The sequence below is a fragment of the Cryptotermes secundus genome, unplaced genomic scaffold (assembly GCF_002891405.2).
Source record: "Cryptotermes secundus unplaced genomic scaffold, Csec_1.0 scaffold5260, whole genome shotgun sequence".
Taxonomy (NCBI): domain Eukaryota; kingdom Metazoa; phylum Arthropoda; class Insecta; order Blattodea; family Kalotermitidae; genus Cryptotermes; species Cryptotermes secundus.
In genome coordinates, this window is record NW_019738450.1 from 21160 (window position 1) to 28016 (window position 6857).

The following is a 6857-nucleotide window of genomic DNA, read 5'->3' on the forward strand; positions in this document are numbered from 1 at the left end:
CAGTTTATCCCCATTGGACAGGATTGTGGGTGGCTCCAGAGTCAGTCTGGATGCTGGAGCAGAGAAAGATCTCTTTCACTTGCAAGGAGTTGGCGGTGATTGCTGAGCTGCCCAGCCCACAGCCTAGTCACTTTACTTCAGGGTGGCTTCCTGAGCAGTAAAAGTATGGGAATGTTGTGAAGTATCGCATTTTTATATTTCTTCTTCTGCTTCAGGTTGTGGAACATTGTTATTGAAAAAATTAGCACAAAAATAATTTTGTCACGAGTTTATGCGATATCAGAATTGTATGAGTAGGGACTCTGATGTGATGAGATAATGTTTTTGATTGCATAAATGTGCATTCATTGTTTGAAAATGACTGGCTTAGGAGTTGACTTGATTTTGCATGATTTCCTCACAGGAGCTGCCTTGGATGGTGAAACTGGGACGTGGCAGTGAGGCAGCACGAGAAGTTGCTACTGAGGGTGGACAGCAGCCATCAGATACACTGCTGGCTGATTATTCTCAGACCCTTCCAGGGGGCACTCACAACTGATAGGATCTTGCAGGAGGCTCAGGACATGATGGCTTTCACTCATGTAGACATGCCTCTTAAATGAGGTGGTCAGTCTCTCTGTCTTGCTGAGTTCCATCTGCAGTTCAAGTCAAAAGATTACTTACTGTTAGACAGTTACAGCTGTGAGGTGTTCTCTCTGATGAGAGGATAAGCCTGCCATGTTTTAATCAGCTGGCCAGAAATTTTGAATTATGAGGGGGTACCCAAAAGAAACCAAACTTATTTTTTTTTAAACTTATTTATTCAAATTTTAAGCACAAACCTTCAATCCCCTTCAAAGTTCTCTCCACTTACACTAATACACTTGTCTAGTCTTTTATTCCATTTTTCAAAACATTGTCTAAATTCATCTTTTGAGATGCTTGACAGCGCCTTCGTCGTTTTTTCCTTCACCTCAGCAACATCAGCAAAACGCTTTCCTTTCATGTCTCTTTTCATTCGAGGACTCGGGACTCTTCTTTCAAAGCACAGCATGCTTCCACGTGACCTTGCTTTTTTTCAGCAGTCAGCAGTCGTGGCATGAATTTCGCAGCCACCCTTTTCATTCCCAAATCTTCTGTCAAAATTTGCTGAACTGAGCTCCAAGTCACTACCAACAGCTCCACAATTTCTTCAATCGTCCGTCGTCGATCTTCCTTGATGATTTCACGATTTTTTTCGACATTTTCATGTGTTCGGTCCGTGGAAGGACGACCAGAACGAGGTTTGTCATCAATTGACATTTCACCATTTTTGAAACGGGAAAACCACTCAAACTCTTGAGTTTTCCCCTTAGCATCATCCTTGTACGCCGTTTTTAACATTTCAAGGGTTTCTGTTCCACTTTTCCCGAGCAAAAACAGAATTTCACTGCCGCACACTGTTCACGAAAATCAGCCATTGCAAAAACGATGATCACACACAACAGTTGTCACTATAAACTCTGCCAAAACTAGTCCTTACCTTCTGAAGCAACGGTAGTTGGCTTATCGATTCAGGAATGTTAGCTCTATGCGCTCATAGCTGCAATAACGCGGTACAACAAAAGCTCTGCCCACAAAAAAATTAGTTCGGTTTCTATTGGGTACCCCATCGTATATAGGAAGCTAGAGGGAAAGCACAATAGACCACCGTAGGTCACGGTGCAAGGGCCGAGAAGGCCCACCCCTTATACATTCATTCATTCAAGCAGGAGGGGCATGGAAGAATGGACCTCAGTTCCCATTGCCTCAATGTGGGACAGAATGAAACCACTGGTCTCTCTCATAACCCCCAAGTGAACCAGTAGGAGACAACAGGAATATACAGTGGCCCTGTAAAGGGCTGTTTTGCTAATTGACACGTCTGCCCCAGCATATAGAGAGCAACAAAAGAGGCAAGTACTTTCAGACACACAACCAGAATAAGGAACCCCTCAGAACACATTTGGTACTATTCATTCATACTGTAGTTCAAATGATAACCCACACATGTGACAGTTTATAGGTGCCCAGAAGGCTGACATCAATTGCCTTGCTTATAGGCCTATATGGAATTGCAAGGAGGATGGTTCTACTCTTCTGAAAACCCATATTCCTCGTTCATGGTTCTTTATGCTTCTCCGTGTAATCGCTTCACAAGTAACCCTGATGATATCCCTGACAGTCTCCATGTTGTGGAGGAAGATTTGACACAAATTACATCTCACTGTACTTGCTATTGACATGGAGGTGCTCTCAGTAGCATGTGTTGGCAGTTTCACTACCAGACATGCTGCGTCATATTCAGTTATGATGCATGCAAGACATGTCTGACATATTTCAAGCGATCATACTATCCAGAGCTTCATATATTTCAAGAAGCACAGTGATAAAGAACAGTCATCCACCTATCCTTCAGAGAAGCTGGTAGAAATAGTTGCTACTTCCATAACTCTACTGGAGACTATGATAGCAGCAATCACTAATGTGAATTCAGGGGAACAGCATATCCGTAATCTGGAGTATGACTATCGGGAAGTATGCTGAAAATCCAGTAAATTTCTAATGATGACATAACGGTTTACGTCACAAACTGGCAATGACCCTATCTCGTTTCAAGTGTACATCGAGTTTGGCACTGAAGATGGTGTGATGTCCATTCGACACATGCTTTAAAAGTGCAGTTTCACTTCGTGTGTCGAGGCTTTGAGGCGCTTCTACGTCGATCTTATATTACAAGACAGGCCCTTGTGTGTGATGAGATTTCTGCCCTCAGGAAGCACTCCCAGTATATGACAGCGCTCGCCTCCTGAAAACTTTCCCTACCAACCCAGCTCCTTTGTCAGGCACTGCTTCATTTCAGCATGGTAATAGTGAACCTTTGCTTTTGTTCATCAGTGCCTTCACAAAAAGCTGCCGTTCTCTGGCGCAAATGTCCAAATTTGGGTGTACACTTCTCTTATCTTCAATTACCTTAAAGCAAAAAAAAAAAAAAATAAACAGAATTTTCTAGTTCATTAAGGCAGTGCATTCATCACAAAACTAGTTCAAGTTAATCAGATTCTTTCACCTAGACGAGGCCTAGACCACGTGTTGCATTTAGCTCTTAAGAAAGAGGACCTAACAAGTAAATCGGAAATTGGTACTAAGGCACACGGTCGGATTCTTTTTCAAAATGCTATCTTACGACACATTAAAAAACAAAAACTTAAAAGTATCCCAGCTACACTCATTTTACCAATTTTATTCAATTTACCCAAATTTAATTCACAACCTTTTAACATAGTTTAAGATATTTTCACGATACATAACCACATTCGGTAGAGTGGAGGGCTCGTCTGACGGCGGTAATGAACCTTGGGGTTCCATCTGAAGGACTCGGCTGCACCACAGAATTAGGTACTTTCCTTCTATTCCCTCAACATATAACTTCGGTTTAGATGAAGGCGTTCTGAGTTATGACAGCGTTCTGACTGGTAGATGACTACCAACGCTGTCGTTTTTGGAGTCCATCCTGTCATATTCCAGAATATAAACTCTTAATTTATAAAACCTCAAATTTTAAAGACGTTATTTTAATTTCAACAATCTATTCCTAATATAGTAATTTTAGGGACAACTGGCAGACTAGAGGGGAAAAAAGTAAATTTAACCACTGTACAAATATACACCTGATAATGGCCAATAAGGCCGAAACATGTACTAATTAATACATAACATATAGCGTATTTTTACAAACAGCTGTGTCAAAAGAATAATAGTACAATTTCTCACAAAATATGCCACAATACAATATCTGAGTGCAGTATTCAGTAAATCGACACAATTTCGAGAACCACCTTCTTCATGGCAAGCAGCTACAAGGTTTGCACTCGATACTGAGTTTTGAATGCTCCACAGATGCCCTTGCGAGCTCGACATTAGGCTACGGGCTGGACAACCGAGGAATCAGGGTTCAATTTCCGGAAAAGGGCAACACATAACTGCTTAACCCTGAGCAAGCAGTTCCAGGTCCCATTCAATATCCTGTCCTACTTTTATTCGTTACAGGGGGCTATTTCGTCGTGGATAAAGCGGCCGGGAAATGAAGCTGTAACTTTCCTCTATTTAGTGCAGAGGTCAAGAAAGCGTTGTGATATACTTCCACTCCTCCATACATCTGCATCACGTGATGCTCAATGAAGCATAAGGACAGCTGACTTCAACTCACCACAGACGGCTCCATAATGGTATGGGTAGGTCAAGATGGCGGGTGCGTTATTCTATACATTACCTCTCTCGCGCTGGTATCTGATCGCATTACCTGGCTGTCAGCCGACTGCCCTTTTCTTAAAGACGTTCTGTGGCAATGACTCGTCGGGTCTCGAATAACAGTCGACATATGGCAATGACTCATCGGGTCTCGAATAACAGTCGACATATCGATTAGCTGTTGGAATCAATGAGTCAAGTCGGTCAATCCATCCTGTAGCTGTTTCTTCTGTCACTCTCAGGGTACACCGTCTGACCTTCCCCGCTCCAGCCCTCCAAGTGTGCCCTTCGAAATCGTCGTAAGGGGTATCAAGTCACTGCCGATAATGAAGATGGCTTCCTACATGCCACTTTCCATACGTCATTGATTTTATATTTTATTCATTCGTTATTCAAAGCTTGCAAATAAAAATACATTTCTTCTTGCTATGTTCAAAAATCTAACGTCACTGATATGACGTTTCAATTTGCAGGTGGAGCCTGGAAGGCTCGTTTTCTTGCTGTGCGTGAAGACAGTTTGTGGGCTACGTTGTCACTTTTCTATAAATAATATGGTTACATTATTAGGGATGTGACTAGATGGGGTATGGACTGGATATTGCATTTACTGACATCACTTGGAACTACAAGTAACTACAATGCTACTGCTAATCTCCAAGCTTTACAAATCAAAGCATCCGCTTAGCCTTTTACACCATGCTGTGTCTTAACCAGCCATTCCCTGTCAACGGCTTCTAACAGTGGAGATTCATCTTCCTACGCTCAGGCTCTCTTGTCACAGCCGCCCGTGTATAACTCGTCAATTCCCTCAACTAACAAATGTTAATTGCCAACTAGCAACTGAACTATGGCGTCATCCTTTCTTAGCTTCTCTTGCCGAGCTCAACTGAACTGCCAACCTTCAACTCTGGCATGGGATCCTCGTCACACAGCCTCGGGGCCAACCTAACTGAAAACATCTATTGTTTTAGGCGTGTTTACTGATTCACCTACTGCACAACAACATCTGTACTCGTTACAATATTTCTATAATAAGCTTCGACCTTATGAGATCTTGTACTTTTGACATAATTGTTGCACTGGATCTTTTACGGTCTCCTAAAGCTTGGTTAAATTGTTTCCAAATTATTCCTGTATTTTGTTAAAATGTTCTTTTACGCCTTCGTTCATCAGCTGACACTTCCCCTTTCCGGTAATTCGTTGTTTACTTGTTGTGTGTTATATGTCGCTGATACAAGCCTTCAAGTGTATATTTCTGATAGTAGTAGAAATCGATTATTTGCATAATATTTCTAGTTTGTCTTTTGATTTACATATCAGAATTCATGACACAACAGGTCTTCCCTTCTTAGAGACCTCTACATTCCTTCGAACAGCCTCTTACGTTTTCATATTGTGTCTGTCCAATCATGAACAGTCGATGGATACTCACAAAATATGATACTAATGAGTTACCTGAAAATTTGTGGACTCTTTCCAGGTTTGCTTGAATTGGATTAAAAATAACATGCTCTTTATATGAAAACGTAAAAGCGTTTCTCTGCGTATTACGAAATTACGAGCGTAACTCTGAACATTCACAGCTGAGAAAAATGTTTTGGGCACAAATTCTATATAGAAAAAAGATCACACATTACATGCCCAGCACAAGTTTTCTGTAAATCTTTTGCGTTTTGAGGTAATTCATCAAAAAAGTTTTACGTACAATTCCGAACTTGCATGTTCAATAATCAACGGGGGAAACTGGAAACTGTAGCAATTAGAAATAGAAATAAAGACTTTACTGAGTTGATAGTGCACTGAAATTAGATTTGTTTCCTTTTAATGTAGTACTCCATGGCAATAAGGGCCCGAACCCCTTGTGCTGACTGCTTACTTATTCATTATCGGCCTATGTTTGTTATTTACTTCTCGCCAAATTGAATATCACATAACATTGTATAGATGGAAGTGAATGCCACCTTTGTTTATTACAAAAGCTGACTTCACCATAGCCTTATTTATTTCATTTGTAAATCCTTATGCCGGAGAAAATTAAGTATACATTGCTGTCTCGTCACCAAAACGCAGGGAAAAATCATGACATAAATATAGTTAACAGATGCTTTGAAAATGTGGCACAGTACAAATATTTGGGAACGACGGTAACAAATCAACACTTGATTCAGGAGGAAAATAAGAGGACACTGAATTCGGGTAATGCCTGCTACCATTCGGTCCACAACCTTCTGTCTTCTCGTCTGCTGTCTAAAAACGTATAAATTTGAATATCCAGAATTGTAATTTTACCTGTGGTTCTATATGGGTGTGAAACTTGGTCTCTGACATTAAGGGAGGAACACAGACTGAGGGTGTTTGAGAACAGTGTGCTGAGGAGAATATTTGGACCGAATAGAGATGAAGTGACAGTGGTTGGAGAAAACCATATAATAAGGAGCTTCACAACTTCTACTCCTCACCAAATATAATTACAGGGGATATGCAGGACATGTAGCACGCATAAGCATAGGGGAATGCGTACAGGATTTTGGTGAGGAAGTCAGAAGGAAAGAGACCACTAGGAAGACACAGACGTAGGTGGCACGTTACAATATATACATGGATCTTAA

General features: G+C 41.1%; 1 long non-coding RNA gene across 3 annotated transcripts in view; it reads right to left on the reverse strand.

Annotated features, from left to right (window-relative positions):
• LOC111871035 overlaps positions 1-4295 on the reverse strand; it is a 21463-nt gene extending 17168 nt beyond the window's left edge. For all 3 annotated transcript variants that reach the window (XR_004513718.1, XR_002843967.2, XR_002843966.2), the window contains exon 1: positions 4208-4295. This is a non-coding gene — a long non-coding RNA (uncharacterized LOC111871035). The remainder of the gene's footprint in view (positions 1-4207) is intronic.
• Between the last annotated feature and the right edge of the window lie 2562 nt (positions 4296-6857).